At 44.0% G+C, this 15545-nt stretch overlaps 1 long non-coding RNA gene across 1 annotated transcript; it reads left to right on the top strand.

Annotated features, from left to right (window-relative positions):
- The first annotated feature begins 4798 nt into the window (after positions 1 to 4798).
- LOC118087822 (uncharacterized) lies at positions 4799 to 13342 on the top strand. Its single transcript, XR_009557728.1, has 4 exons — positions 4799 to 4915; positions 8205 to 8315; positions 8705 to 8818; positions 10894 to 13342. It is a non-coding gene; the product is annotated as an uncharacterized LOC118087822 (long non-coding RNA).
- The last annotated feature ends 2203 nt before the right edge of the window (positions 13343 to 15545 follow it).

Consider the following 15545-nt stretch of genomic DNA (forward strand, 5'->3'; position numbering starts at 1 on the left):
CCCTTGGGGTCCCTTCCAACTCTAAGATTCTATGATTCTATGAAATGAAATGCCAGAAATGCAGCTAGTGATCATTCAAATTAGAGCTACCATGTAGACAGGATAAGCACAGGGATCCTCTCAAACAAAAGGGAATGTGTCGGGCTACTCATGTGCCAGACTAACTGCTTGAAAGAAAGACACTGGCTTGACCATTAAAAAACAACAACAACCCAACCCATTCTCTTCTGCAGACTCAACCCTTATAGCTGTAAAACTATAAGATTGGAAGGGACTCCCAGAGACCATCTGCCCAATCTCAACCCTAGAACAACATGAATCACAACACTTGAATTTATCTATTTTTAATTTGAGAGAGTCAGAATTGGGTTTGGCTTAACCAGAGGAGGAACAGCCGCTGCGAGGAGCGCTGAAAGAAGGAACACCATGGCTCATCTGCATCAGCACAACCAGATGCTTACATCTGCCCCAGCTGCAACAAAACATGTCTCCCCCATATTGCTTTCTGCAGCTACGGGAAACACTGTAAACTCTCCAACAGTTTACTTCACTCCCGAAGGCTCATTCTTCAGTTGTCTCCCGAGACAGACAGATGCTGACTGCAACAACGTTTAGAGATAACTCTCTCTTTTTTTCTAATTTGAAAGAATCAGCTTAAGGAAGAATTATTGGGTGCATGGCTTTAAAAGAGCCCTAGGCAAATTCATGAAAGATAAGGCTATAAGTGACTACTAGCCACAATGGCTATGCTCTGCCTTCAAAGTCAGGGGCAGTAATGCTCTGGATATTGGTTGCTGGAAACCACAGGGAGGAGAGGAAGTGCTCTTATGCTGGGGCCCTTCTTGAGGGTTTCCCACAGACAGTAGGTGGCGTCTCTGAGATGTTGGATGAGTTGAACTTCTGGCCTGCTACAGTAGGCTGTTCTGACATTCTGTGCAATTTGACAGGAGCTGTCCAGCCCAGCCTATGACACTAGCATCCAGAATCTGCAACCGATCCTGGATAATATCCTCCCCTTTCCCTTGTAATTCCTAGATCACCTCCTAACCTGAAACAACAACTCATCAGAAGCAACAGGATGTGTAACATAGACACAGACAGAGGAAACATCCCCAGCAAATAAACCCAAATGCCCTACTCCGCCCCCATGCCTTCCTTGGCAACTTTATTATAGGGCCTAATAATGTCAGCCATGACATCAGGGGTTCATTCACCTGCCGTTCTTCTTCTTCCAGTGTAATAAATGCCAAAATCTGCAAGCGGTCCACCTCTGCAATTCTGCATAGGACAAACACACTAGTCGCTTTGCAACCGAATCAATGGATGCAAATAAGTTACCACCCAGAGTGGGAATACTGTATTCATTAAACAGTAGAGCAGTATTTCTCAAGCTAGTGTCCCCAGTTATTGTTGGACTACAACTACCATCATCCCTGACCACTGGCCCTGCTAGCCAGGCATGATGGGAGTTGTAGTCCAAGAAGAACTGGGGACCTAAGCTTGAGAAACACTGCGTAGAACTTTGATTCTCTGCCCTACCTTCAGGGATGATCATGTTTTATAGGTGCAAAGGAAAGTAACTGCCTCTTACTGAGCTAGACGTAGCTAGGGGGCAGGGTGCACTGAGTGGCCACTTACCGTGGAGGGGCCTACAGTGCGCCCGAACCACATGTCTCTCATGGGAGTAATGCGGTAGCTCTGGTGCCTGCAGGCACCGCAGCACCCCAAAAAGGCAGTGTGGGGCTCACATGTGGGGCTCACACACTGGCTCCATGTAGTGCGACCTGCCCTGGCTTGCCCCACCCCATGGGTGGCTTGCCCCAGGCACCTGAGCAGCTAGCTACGCCACTGGCCACACCCATTGCCTCATCTAGTTTAGCGTTGTCTGTGCCTGGGCTGAGAAAAACTGTAGCCCTCTTGACGTTCTTGGACTCCAACTTCCATCAGCCCCAGGTTCTCCAGGGTTTCAGGGCAGGTTTTCTCCCAGCTCTACCTGCAGATGCCATTGAAGATTGAACCTGAGACCTTCCGCATGCAAAGCAGATGCTCTGTACCACTAGGCTACAGCTCCAAACATTTCAACCTACCAGCGCACTGCCAAAGATCTAAAGGTGGGCATCTTGAATAAAGGGCTTTCAAAGGGCAGATTTGGCATGAAACTGCAGTTACAATTAAATCAGGAAGTGCATTTGGGTCTGGATAGAGACAAAGATTTTCATTCTAAGTTAACTCTGTCAGTGCTGTTATATATAAAAATTTTATTTATTTTTCATTTAATACTATACATTCACATCATCTTTATCCACTATACCACCTTGGCTCTTAGAGCCAGTCCACTTCCTTCCCTCCCGCCTCAGATAACCCGGCTAGTGATGTTAGTTGCTAACAATAATCTTTCAGATATTGTATTTATTTACTCCAGTCTTTTTGGAATACTTGATTGTGCTGGTTTTGGATTTTTCCTGTCAGTTTCGCCAGTTCTGCAAAGTCCATCATCTTCATCTGCCACTCTTCTTTCGTTGGTACTTCTTGTTGTTTCCATTTGGGGGTTAAAAGAATTCATGCCGCAATTGTTCCATACATAAACAGTCTTTTATCTTCCTTTGGTATCTCTTCACCCACTATACCCAATAGGAAGGCTTCTGGTTTTTTAACAAAAGGATTTTTAAACACTTTCTTTAACTCATTATATACCATTTCCCAGAAAGCCTTTACCTCTTTGCAAGTCCACCAGTTGTGGTAAAAGTTACCTTCCCTTTCTTTACATTTCCAACACTCATTGGTTCTTGTCTTGTACATTTTAGCAAGTTTAGCTGGTGTTAAATACCATCTATACATCATTTTCATAACATTTTCTTTAAGTGCATTGCATGCAGTAAAATTAATGCCTTCCTTCCACATTCCACAACCTTTCCCAAGATTCTAACTGAATATTATATCCAAAATCTTTAGCCCATTGTATCATCACCCCTTTAACCTCCTCATTCTTAGTGTGCCATCCCAATACTGTAGTAATTTATATATTTTCGATAATATTTTCCTCTTATCATCCAATAATTATCAGAGGTCACAACTGTTGCAAAGCCCCCCCCCCCCGGTTTCCACACTGTTCTGGAGTCAGTTCAAGGTGCTCATGTTAATGTTTAAACCCTCAAATGGCTCAGGCCCCCAGCTGCCTCTTCCCTGACATCTTCAGGTGCTAAGACTGGCAGAGGGTGTCCTCTTCAGTGTTTCACTATCCTCAGAAGTTCAAGGGAGTGGTGGACAGGGAGAGGACATTCTTTGCAGCAGCCCCTCCTAAACTGTGGAACTCCTTCCCCACAAAGGACCCACCTTATTTCTGTCCTTTGATTTTTTTTTTATTAAAAAAAAAATCTGTTTTAATCTTATGCAGTGCCGGATTTACGTATAAGCTAAACAAGCTATAGCTTAGTGTCCCACTCCCCCCCCCCAAAAAAAAATTAAAGGAAAAAAAAACCTGGATGTACATTTCCAAAATTGTATTTCAGTTCAACTGATAAAAATACATATTTAGTTATGTGCAAATGGCTTTAGATACCTGCAGGTGAAACTCGGAAGATTGGAATATCACCGAAAAGTGCATTTGTTTCAGTAATGCAACTTAAAAGGTGAAACCAATATATGAGATAGATGCATGACATGCAAAGCAAGATATGTCAAGCCTTTATTTGTTGTAATTGTAAATTATTTGTCATTAGGCGGGTCAATTATAAATGGAATGTAATTAATGAAATGTAATAGCGATGTTTATTTTTGTTTATTTTTGTATTATTGTAACTGTTTGTTTTATTACTGTGGAATTTCCAAAAGAAAGCATTTGTAAAAATAAAAATAATAAATAATAAGTTGCATTACTGTAATAAATGCAGTTTTCAACGATATTCTAATTTTCCGAGTTTCACCTGTATTAGGCCCATAAATTACCATATAGCATATATTCAACACACAGAAACAGTGACAAATTGTTGTTGACAAAGGACAACTGGACATATAAAGGGCCCCATTACCTTCAGTAGCTTAGGGCCTCATCAAACCTAAATTCGGCCCTGATCTTATGTAAGATTGTGGTTTAATATTCATGTTGTGCTTAAATTGTTGTGACTTGTCCAGGGACATTAGGGTGAAGTGATACTGTAAAATGACAAGAAGAACACAATCTTCAAAGCATCATTAAAAAAAAAAATCCCAATACAGATGCAGGCTGGGAAAGATCTCAACGTAAAAACACTTGTTGAAAGATTCATTGACTATCTAACTTACACCCTGGCTGTTGCTCCTGATAGAGATTCATTTGAAAGCCTCCAGAGAAGGCTTGCAGATGCTGTTGGGAAGCCCACGGGGAGGGCAATCGGTTGTAGTTCTTCCTCTGATCTTACCTCTGATTCTGGAAGGAGTCCACCGCAGTCATGATAAGCAACCTTTTGAAAGCCCTATCCTCCACACATCTGCTTTATTCTCTTATAAGGCCATCACCACATCCCGTGGAAGCAAAGTAACATTTTAACATGCATAATCATAGTAATGCCAGTGACCTGATGGGGGGCTAGAAGAGACCCCTCCTTGGTTATCAGGTCAGCTAAGGAGAAGGGCTACATTTGTGTGTGTGTGTGTGCGCGCGCGCGCGCAACCAGGGCCCTATTTATTGATTACTCCTATTATATGCATGTGTGCATGCAAGATTTCATCCATGTGACATCACAATAATTGTGTAATGATTAACAATAGGTGTGGGAATAGCTAAGAGGAAGAAACCAAAAGAATCAACAACCACACAATGACTCCCTTTATAAAGGTTGGCATCTGGGTTCCGTACCTGATACTGGGCTGTTGGAGAAAGACAAACTGTCTACCTTGCACTGAGAAACATCCTACCGGCACTCCCTGAAAAATTGTGGTAAGTTCAACCATCCCTTTTATAATATATATATATATATATATATATATATATATATATATATATGCACAATCATTACAGAAAAGAGCAAAATACCTACATATAATTGATATAGTATAATAAGTTGTTTAATGTTGTACAACATAGGAATATCATTATATTTGTCCATATTTAAGTTACATTTATATTCTTCAAATGCAGTAAGTGGATTAAATTTACAGTAATACCTCGGGTTACGAACGCGATCCGTTCCGGATCGCAGTTCGTAACCCGAATAGTTCGCAAACCGAATGCGATGGGCGCCGCCATTTTGCGCATGCGCAAAGCGCGATTTTCGCGCTTTGCGCATGCGCAAATCGCACGATCGCGCGCGCATGGCTTATGCGCGCGGGCGCGGCGGTGAAAACACTTCCGGGGGTGCGCAGTTCGTAACCCGAACTGTTCGCAAACCGAGGTGGTCGTAACCCGAGGTACGACTGTATCCCTTTAAAAAACCCATCTTTATTGTCTACTTTCTTCAACGATACCTTATCCATTATTGATACCTTTTATTTTTTATTTCCTTTCACTGTTTTTCCATATTTTCCCCCAAAGAGCATGCCAGCAGCTACTCTTAGATTCTGCATTTACTCTTTATTTGTGGGTCAAAATACCCTAATAAAATTACCGGGGCCCAATGGCAATGTGGAAGTTCTTATTAATATTATCTCTATTACCTCTCCCCTAGAGGCATATCCACCTATTCAACACTTAAAATAATCACACAATGTAAATTTAACACATGTACCATTGATAGAAGGGGGCGCAGGTGGCGCTCTGGGTTAAACCACAGAGCCTAGGGCTTGCTGATCAGAAGGTCGGTGGTTCGAATCCCTGCGACAGGGTGAGCTCCCGTTGCTCGGTCCCAGCTCCTGCCAACCTTGCAGTTCAAAAGCACGTCAAAGTGCAAGTAGATAAATAGGTACCACTACAGCGGGAAGGTAAACGGCGTTTACGTGTGCTGCTCTTATTCACCAGAAGCAGCTTTGTCATGCTGGCCACATGACCTGGAAGCTGTACGCCGGCTCCCTCAGCCAATAATGTGAGATGAGCGCCGCAACCCCAGAGTCGGTCACCTAATGGTCAGGGGTCCCTTTACCTTTACATTACTTTACCATTGATAGAGTAGTTTGTAATGATTTTCTCCAGTGTTAACACAAAGAGATTGCATTGCTTCCTGAATATGAAGGAGGCAGTGGCAAAACCACTCCTTAAGAAACCCTCCCTGGACTCAGGAAATTTAAGTAACTACCAGCCATTTGCCAATCTCCCCTTCTTGGGCAAGGTTATTGAGTGAATGGTTGTGAACCAGATCCAGGCACTCTTGGAGAAAACTAATTTTCTAGATCCATTTTAATCAAGGTTTTGGCCTGTTTGAGGCACACACATGGAGTGTCCTTGTACCATCAACCATGGTGTCCTTCTGGAACGGCTGTCCAAGTTAGCGGTGGGTGGCACCACTTTGACTTGAACCCCACTAAAATGGGGCATTTCCCCTCTCTAAAAAAAAAGCTCAACAATGGGGGTAGATCACCTCCAGTTTATAACTCTGCGAGTAGATTGCAGTCTCCTGGAAGTTGGCCACCCCTGATCTACATGAAACCACAGCATGGGGCTATCCGGAGTACATTGTCAACAATATGCTGATAACAGACAGCTGTACATCTTCTGTACATCTACGGGTGCGGCAGTGGATGTGCTGGACTGGTGTCTCACCTTGGTAATAGACTGGATGAAAGCCAACAAACTGAAGCTCAATACAGATAAGACTGAGGTACTGTTCATGGGCGGTTCCCCAGCCTGGATGGATGGGAGGTTGCCTGTTCTTGGTGGGGTTGCCTTCCCTTGGAAGGAGTGGGTATGTAGCTTGTGGGAGCCTTCTGGATCCATTGCTATTGGTTTAAGGCTCAGGTAGCCTCAGTGGTGCAGAGTGCCTTCCATCAGTTCCGGCTGGTGGCCCAGCTGTGCCTTTTTCTGGACAGGGATATTGTAATTTCTGTTGTCTGTGCTCTGGTAACCTCTAGGTTAGAGGACTGCAATATGCTAGATGTAGGGCTGCCTCTGAAGACGGTTTGGAAATTCCGGCTGGTGCAGATTTTGGCGACCAGGTTGCTCACCGAGGCAAGACAGTTTGAGCATATCACACCAATCCTGGCCCAACTGTACTGACCACCAATAAGTTTCTCAAAGTGCTTCAAGGACCGCCTCTCCCCATATGAATCATGGCCTCCTCCACAAGAAGTTTGGAGGGTGGCTGCACGAAAACATGCCTTTTAAGCAGTGCTTCCCCATCTGTGGAATGCTCTCCAGGCAAAAACATTGTCAGGTTTTTGTGCGTTTAACATTCTGTGTCCTTTTAAAGCCCTTTAAAGCCCTAAATGGCCTCGGTCCAGTATACCTGAAGGAGCGTCTCCACCCCCATTGTTCTGCCCGGACAAGTTGCAGGGAACCAGGGAGAGGGCCTTCTCGGTGGTGGCGCCCGCCCTGTGGAATGCCCTTCCATCAAATGTCAAAGAGAAAAACCGCTACCAGATTTTTAGAAGACATCTGAAGGCAGCCCTGTTTAGGGAGACTTTTAATGTTTAATATATTATTTTATTTCATTTTTCTGTTGGAAGCCGCCCAGAGTGGCTGGGGAAACCCAGCTAGATGGGCAGGGTATAAATAAATTATTATTATTATTATTATTATTATTATTATTGTTGTTGTTGTTGTTGTTGTTGTTGTTGTTATAAATGTGTTTGTGAGAGGGGGGGGGCTATGGGTTTGTTTTGTTTTATTCTTCCCTTTACAATATTATGTATTTTGTATTTTTATCTATGAAGGGCCCTGAGGTCTTTGGGGGAAGGGTGGTATACAAATTTAATAAATTAATTTTTAAAACAATTAATAAATCATCATGTCTGAGAGGAACTCCAGCTCACTTCCAGAGTACATGCCTTCTTATTCAGAACCAGTCAGGAGAACCAGTCTTCCCGTCTTCAGCTCTGCCCCCACCTACTGCTAGTTTCCCTGCCTTTCACTTCACCAGTGACCACTGGTTTTTTATTTCTGTGAGTGCCTTAGTTGTACTAGGAGATGACAAGCACCATTCCCTGTACCACATAAATGCTGTACAGCTAGAAGATGAGGAAATGGGAATCGTCAGCAAAAGCATTACTCCACCACCTCAGTGATGAACTGGCATTTTAGAAACATGAGTTCTGATTTTGAAAGTGCTTCCATGCTGATCCTCTGAATGTTTCTGCAGATCCTTTAGCCCAGAAAAATCTGTTTCATCAACTGAGTCTTCAACATTGCACTTCCTTCACCATGCAAGCTCTCCTGGGACTCCTCTTCTTCTCTCTGCTTCTTGCTACAGGTGAGGACTTAGTAGTAGTTGATTTTCTTCCCACACCCCAGAGGGGAATTGTCCTGAAGGAATTAATAAGGTGGAACAAGTTCAAAGCTGGAATCTTTTCACTTTGCATGAGAAAAATGAAGTATAACTCCTTCAAGTGGGGATTGCTTGGTTTGACAAAGGCAGGTGTTGAACTGGAAGGAGTCAGAGGCCATCTAAGGTGAGGGGGTTCTTCCTGACCTCTTGCTCCATTCATATATTTGCGGGGAGGGGAGCCATTGAATGCCGGTTCCATTGCCCATGGAGACCCAACTTAGTTTATGTTCCAAGATAATCTCATCCACACAGGTGGGATTTACCCATTTCTTCAGGGAAATAACTCAGACATCTGCATCTCTTTCCTACTCCAGGTACCTCTTTGCAGTGTGAGATTTGCACAGCCATTGGAGGAACCTGTTCCAGTGATAATGTGGAATGTGGTTCTGGAATAGATACCTGTGCCGTTCTTCAGTATGAATCCACACGTGAGTGAAAGGGATCATTACCCAGGCCAGATGAATGAATGGGGTCCCTGGTTGCACAGATCATATGAACAAATGAAGCTCTCGTTCTGTTCTCATCCAGAGCTGTCTCCAACTAACAGCAGCTGCTCAAGGTCTCAGCCAGCTCTTTCCCAGCCCTGCAACCAGAACCCTTTGACCCAGTGATGGCAAACCTATGACACGTGTGTCAGACGTGACGAGCCCTCATTGCTGGCACACACTCCATCGGCCCATTCACACTGTTGTTGTCCCCCCCCCCATTTGTTCTCCCGCTCCTCCTCACGCTACAGCTTGTCTCCGCTGTTAAAACCCAGATCCTTTGTTGTTGTTGTTGTTGCTGCCGGTAGCCAGAGATTGGTTTTTTTAAGCCTTTCTGTGCTGTTTTTTTTCTGGTGCTTTGGAAGACGATGATTGGGTGTAACAGTGTTCATTTTTTAACCTGTTCTGTGCTGGGGTTTTTGGCACTTTGGCAGACTATGTTGGTGCTGCGTGTTAGTTCCAGCAAATGTATTATTCGTCATTTATTTCTGTTCTCTTCCCCCCTCCCCCAAAAAACGCAGCAGCTTTGGGGCATCCACCCCCAAAAAGTAAAGCAACTTTTGCACACACACACACAAAACCTCCAAAACTTTGGTCAGCAGCTCCCCCCAAAAAGCTCAACTCTGGGCACTTTGTGAAAAATAAGGGGTTTTTGGTTTGGTTAAATAATTAGTTTTTGGTTTATTAAATACAGTTATATATTACAATTATATATTTTTGTTATTTAAACTATAAATATCATGAAATTATGGGGGGTTTTCTCGAAGTGACACACTACCCGAGTTACGTTCGGTTTTTTTGTGAATTTTGACACACCAAGCTGAAAAGGTTGCCCATCACTGCTTTGACCAAAAGATTTCAAAGCACGTACCCGACTGCTGAGATGACGTCCCTCTTTGTGAATGTGTCATGGAGCCCCCTACAGGCATTCGAACTGAACATCTGAAGGAGCATTGTGTGTTCAGCCTAACACTTCAGCACAACTTCCCAGTTGTCTCCAAGACATGAACGGGCATCACTGAAGGAGTAGGGCTCACCCCTCAAATTCCCCAGTTGACACTTCATGCATTCAAAACAAATGCTTGAATAGGGCTCCCATGGCTCCTGGATGTGTGAGCTCTAATTTGGGTTTCGTAGAATCTGTAGAGTCAAATCACCATCATTTTCGTTTATGCTTTATCCTAAAATGCATATCTTGGTACGAATTTTGTGGTGTTTTTGATCTGAAAGTTAAATTGCAGAAACCGAAATATCTGTTGGTGGCAAGGAAAACATAGGTATAAAAGGAGAATTCCTCAATGCCAATATCCAAGTTTGCAGAAGTTCTCTCTGGTGAGAGACCCCAGCAAAGATTTAAAATCACAAAATATGCAGCAAATATAGGCTGTTAGACCTTTAAAATATGCCCTTCTATGTTCATTCCAAGGTTACCCTCCTACTCTAGCATAGAAAAAGATCACACATTTGGTACGTTTAAAATGGTTTACTTAAAAGTTTTTCAAAGGTTTGGTTCGTGTGCTTCTCCATACACCAGTGAGAAAATGCAGGCAGTAAAACTTGGCTTAATTACAGTGGTGAAAGTTCCTAAGTTATTGGTATAGGAAGTCAAGAAAGGCTTGTTAGAGCCATGCGATCTGAGCTTGGATTTACCAGCTCAGTCCTCTTTACATGCTAAGTTTCTCAGGTAAACTAGGAGGGAACAATAGGCTTGATTACCTTCCCCCAAGGTGAGGAGGCATGACCTAGCTAAGCCTGGCAGGAGAGCATTAACCCCTTCATGTATTAATTAGACTTAAGCATGTTGGTTATACGAGGCTGGTTTCCCCCCAATACCCCTGTGTTCTGCATAATAGTTTAGGAAATGAGAATCAGCATAAGTTGTTTAAAAACACGGATCAAAGGACATCTTACAGCACGGCTGAGTGGGTGAATTTATGTGGGACATAATGGCTCTGAACACTGACTCTGCTTGTCATTCAACTTTGGTTTGTTTGTTTGTTGGTTTGTTTTATATCCAGCACCAACTGTCAATGCCAGCCAAATAATTAAATCATGTCTTCAGAAGGCTGCTTGTGAAGAAATCCAGAAAAAGGTAGGGGCGTCTGATGCCAAGCTTGGAAAACTTACAAAGGTTGAATGCAACAAGGCCCCAGGAGCAGCTGCATCTCTCCTCCTCGCTTTCTTCAGCCTCCTGTTGATGAAGATTCTCCTGTAATGAAGCGCTGGCAGCAGTGCAGAAGAGTCTCCTTCTCATTTCCATGCAAATACCTTCAGACCGAATCACGTGTTTCACTGGAGAGATCTGTTGTCATTTCTGATGTTTCAAGTAAGAACAAATAAAGAGGAAGAAAATAAATAAACCTACTCTTGTTTTGAGGGTGAGAGGGGTGATCAAAGCATGTGTTTCCAACAATGTGATTGACTAGATACCAGAAGTAAAAACGCTTCTGGAAATCCATGATTTTCAAGGAATGCTGATGTTTTCGGAGGAGAATTAAGATAGATTCTACCATTATACAACCTCCTTAGGTTATGCAATATGTAATATTGTAATTATAAATTAATTCAGGATGCATTGCAATGATCAGTGCAGATCTCCATGTGTTGCCTTTCAGCTAGAACAACTATTTTCTGTGCATGCACATGGCCAAATGATTAGGAGGGTTCCGATATCTTCTTTCAGAGTGACTTAAGTGGAGTTTTCCTTTGAGTTCCATTTCATGTGACAGTGCTTGCACATAATTCTCTTGAAAGTGAAGTACCTTGCAATTTCGGTGCTTAGCTTTGAGAACGTATGGCACCTGTAGCTGCAGTGTGCATAGGTGGGTGTGCCTGGGTAGAGTTGGGTTTCTACATCCTGCAGGGGAGCCTACAGAAACAGACTCCCCACTGTAGATGGCTTCCATGTAACACATAAAGGGTGATGAGGAGTCAAGAGGAAAGGAAGGAAATGGATCCAGGAAATAATGAGTGAACCAGGGAAGGAAACCCATGTCAAGCCATCAGCTCCCTGGCTTCTCACAAATTCTCATACGTTTGCTTCTTGCAATGATGCACACTAGATGGGATGCCAAAGAACTTTGGACAGAGAAAGATATGGAAAGTTTCACTTGTGCCTGGTAGGAGTGTAACATAAGAACACGTGACAAATATAAAGCATGCAAGATAAGATGTCACCAGGTCTGCTAACTGAGACAGGGGCCAGTGAGCCTTTCTTATCCAGATCCCTCAACTAACTCTTCATTGTGGTATGGAAAACACTTCTCATTTCAAAAGAATTCTAACATCTTATTTTGCTTTTTATTATATTTCTGCATCTAAACACATGCCTTTGGACTCTCTCCAAGTGAAATCCCCTACAGGCCACACCTTTCACTGCCCTTGTTTCACATCCACTCTAGGTACCTGCCTAGAATGTGTATTTAAACTCTGAGAAGTCCGCTCACCTCCTTTTAGTCATGCTCCGACTTTGTGGGAAGTCCAGCACCTCCCCTTCCACCAATGATGTAGGGCTGTGCATTGAGGTCTGATCCTGTTCTGCATCAGCCTGCCGAATTGGCCAATGGCAGGCTGGCCTGGAGGGCTGGGCTCTTTGGGGGCAGGCTTGAGGGAACAATCAGGCTTCCCTCATATCCACTCTTTGGGGATTTAAAACAGCCCACACCAGCCCCCGATACCCAGCTCTTCTTTGTCAGATGAACCCACCCACTCACTCTGGTCATTTGGCATTTACTCCTTTAATTGATCTTGCTGTGGCTGTGGTGGCAGCCATATTTGTGGGGCCAGGTAGAAATTTGCCTACCAGGCAAATTGGCTTTTACCTGGAGGTTTTGCCTCCATAGCAATCATCACAGTTTTGGCAGTTTAGGCACTGGGTAACATTAGGGACAGGGACGCAGGTGGCACTGTGGGCTAAACCACAGAGCCTAGGGCTTGCCGATCAGAAGGTCGGCGGTTCGAACCCTCCATGACGGGGTGTGCTCCTGTTGCTCAGTCCCAGCTCCTGCCAACCTAGCATTTCGAAAGCACGTTAAAGGGCAAGTAGATAAATAGGTAAGGAAGGTAAACAGCGTTTCCGTGTGCTGCTCTGGTTCGCCAGAAGCAGCTTAGTCATGCTGGCCACATGACCCGGAAGCTGTACACTGGCCCGCTCGGCCAGTAAAGCGAGATAAGCACCACAACCCCAGAGTCGGTCGTGACTGGACCTAATGGTCAGGGGTCCCTTTACCTTTTTAACCTTAGCCTTGGTTGGAGGGGGAATTTTATCCTCACCTTCCCCTCCAGAAATAGAGTGTCCAATTAAAGGGGTCCATGATGGAGTTATTTCTGTCCATTTGCCCAGACGGGCGGCTTGGGCCTCAGCACTCCTAGAGGCGGTGATCCCTGCGGGGCTACCCCTATTTGATGTAAGTCATAGGAATCCCTGCTGCTGGGTTGGCCCTGATGTCATCTCCCCACTGAGCAGGGGGGAGGAGTGAGCAGCCTGGTCCTGCAATGCATAGCTGCCAAGTTTTCCCTTTTCTCGTGAGGAAGCCTATTCAGCATAATGGAATTTCCCTTTAAAAAAGGGATAACTTGGCAGCTATGCTGCAATGACTCTTCCTCCATCTGCTTTTGCCTCTGGTCCTGCCCCCTAATGGACCCCCAGTGGCATGTGCAGACCCTCCAAGTGTCCCTTTTCCCAAGGATAGTCCCAGATTTACAGAAGCCATCCCGGTTTCTGATTTGACCCCATAATGTCCCGCTTTTCCTTAGGATGTCCCTATTTTCATTGGAGAAATGTTGGGAGATAAGCAGTTATGCGACCCCTGAGCCAAGGAGATGAAGACAACCCTGAATAGCAGGCATGGCCAAACTTGGCTGTTTTGGGACTACAATTCCCATCATCCCTGACCACTGGTCCTGTTAGCTAGGGACGATGGGAGTTGTAGTCCCAAAACAGCTAGAGGGCCAAGTTTGGCCATGCCTGTATAGGGAAGGTTCTTTTAATGTTTAATGTTCTGTTATGTGTTTATATATGTTGTAAGCTGCACAGAGTGGCTGGGGCAACTCAGTCAGATGGGTGGGGTATAAATAATAAAATATTATTATCAGGGTGTCCCTATTTTCATCGGTGAAATGTTGGGGGGCATGCATGTGGCTCCCAGAATGTCAGTCAGAAGGGAGTGTGGCCCTCAGCCTGAATAAAGATTCCCCAACTCCTATCTATATCTATTCTTCAGTTTCATTGTTATATTCTTCACATATGTCCATGTCTAAGTTATGGCACTCCATCCCTTAGGTCACAGCACAACTGCACTCTTTGTTTATTTATTTTTGATTTTTTTGAAAATTAAATTTATATCCTACCCTTCCTCACAAAGGAACCCAGGATGGCAAAATACAAGTAACAAAACAATAAAAACCTCTTTAAAACAATTCCAATGCAGGTGCAGGCATGGAAAGTTTTCAAAATAGAAGCCTTGTTGAAAGGGGAAATGTTGGCACCTGTCCGCTGTTCAGTGAGAGGGAATTTCCCAAAACACTAAAGGCCTGATTCCTACCTAATGTTTGTTTTTCATTTCTCACTTCCAAATATTCTGTTACATCAAATGAAATACCTGGCAGGGAATACACCTTGATCATGAAATTTTAGTCAACTGACCAGTCAGCCGAGGGGCTGGATTCAAGCAGTTCAATCCTGGGTTGTTGTTTTTTGCTTGCTTGTTGAAAGAACACACAAAAATGTGCCTTTAAATGGAATGCATTTTGTATACACTTCTTACCTAAAATATTAAACTTCCCCATAAAATACACACTTCCCCCTGCTTTTCAATGCATTTATCTGTAAACGGTGTCCTTTGTACAACTCTTTTATGTAAAATTTACATTTTTGCGAACACCTTTTGCTCACTGAAACTGCAATGTAAAATCTAGAGAAGAGAGTGATACTGTCAGGAGTTGCATTCTCACCTGCAAGCTGTTTTTTGGCGGGGGTCGGATTGCTCTGCTTCTCCTACCTCCCAGCTTGGAGGTGTTACTGCGGGAGGGTTTACTGAGCATTGGATCATGTGCCTTGGCAGATGGAAGCTGTCTGCCTTCTAGATGTATGTCCAGCCCTTAATGTATACATTGTAAAAGGTAAGTAGGCGGACAGATATTAGCTGCTTTAGTTGAGGGCTTGGTTGCTTTGTGTGATGTGAGATGCACGATTTGCCTTCTGTGCTATCCAAACGGATACTCCCTACAGCAAGCATTTGCCAGATGCCAATCCTCACCAGGTTTACTCTCTGTGCCCATTCCCTTCCCTTCTGGGTACACATGGGCAGATGGCATTTCATCACCATGATTAGATTGCTATGGAACGGGCTGGGAAGTGGGAATGTGTGCTTTCGAATCAACTGTGCTGCCCACTTTGTGTCAAATGGTGTCAACTGGCCCTGGTGACATAGCTGCCAAGTTCTCCCTTTTTTTAAGGGAAATTCCCTTATGCTGAATAGGCTTCCTCGTGAGAAAAGGGAAAACTTGGCAGCTATGCCTGGTGATACATTTGAGCAAGAACGATCTGGGGCCATAGCTGTCAAGTTTTCCCTTTCCTCGCGAGGAAGCCTATTCAGCATAAGGGAATTTCCCTTTAAAAAAAAAGGGAGGACTTGACAGCTATGTCTGGGGCAGAAGATAGGACTGTCCT

Source organism: Zootoca vivipara, chromosome 6 (genome assembly GCF_963506605.1).
Source record: "Zootoca vivipara chromosome 6, rZooViv1.1, whole genome shotgun sequence".
Classification (NCBI taxonomy): Eukaryota; Metazoa; Chordata; class Lepidosauria; order Squamata; family Lacertidae; genus Zootoca; species Zootoca vivipara.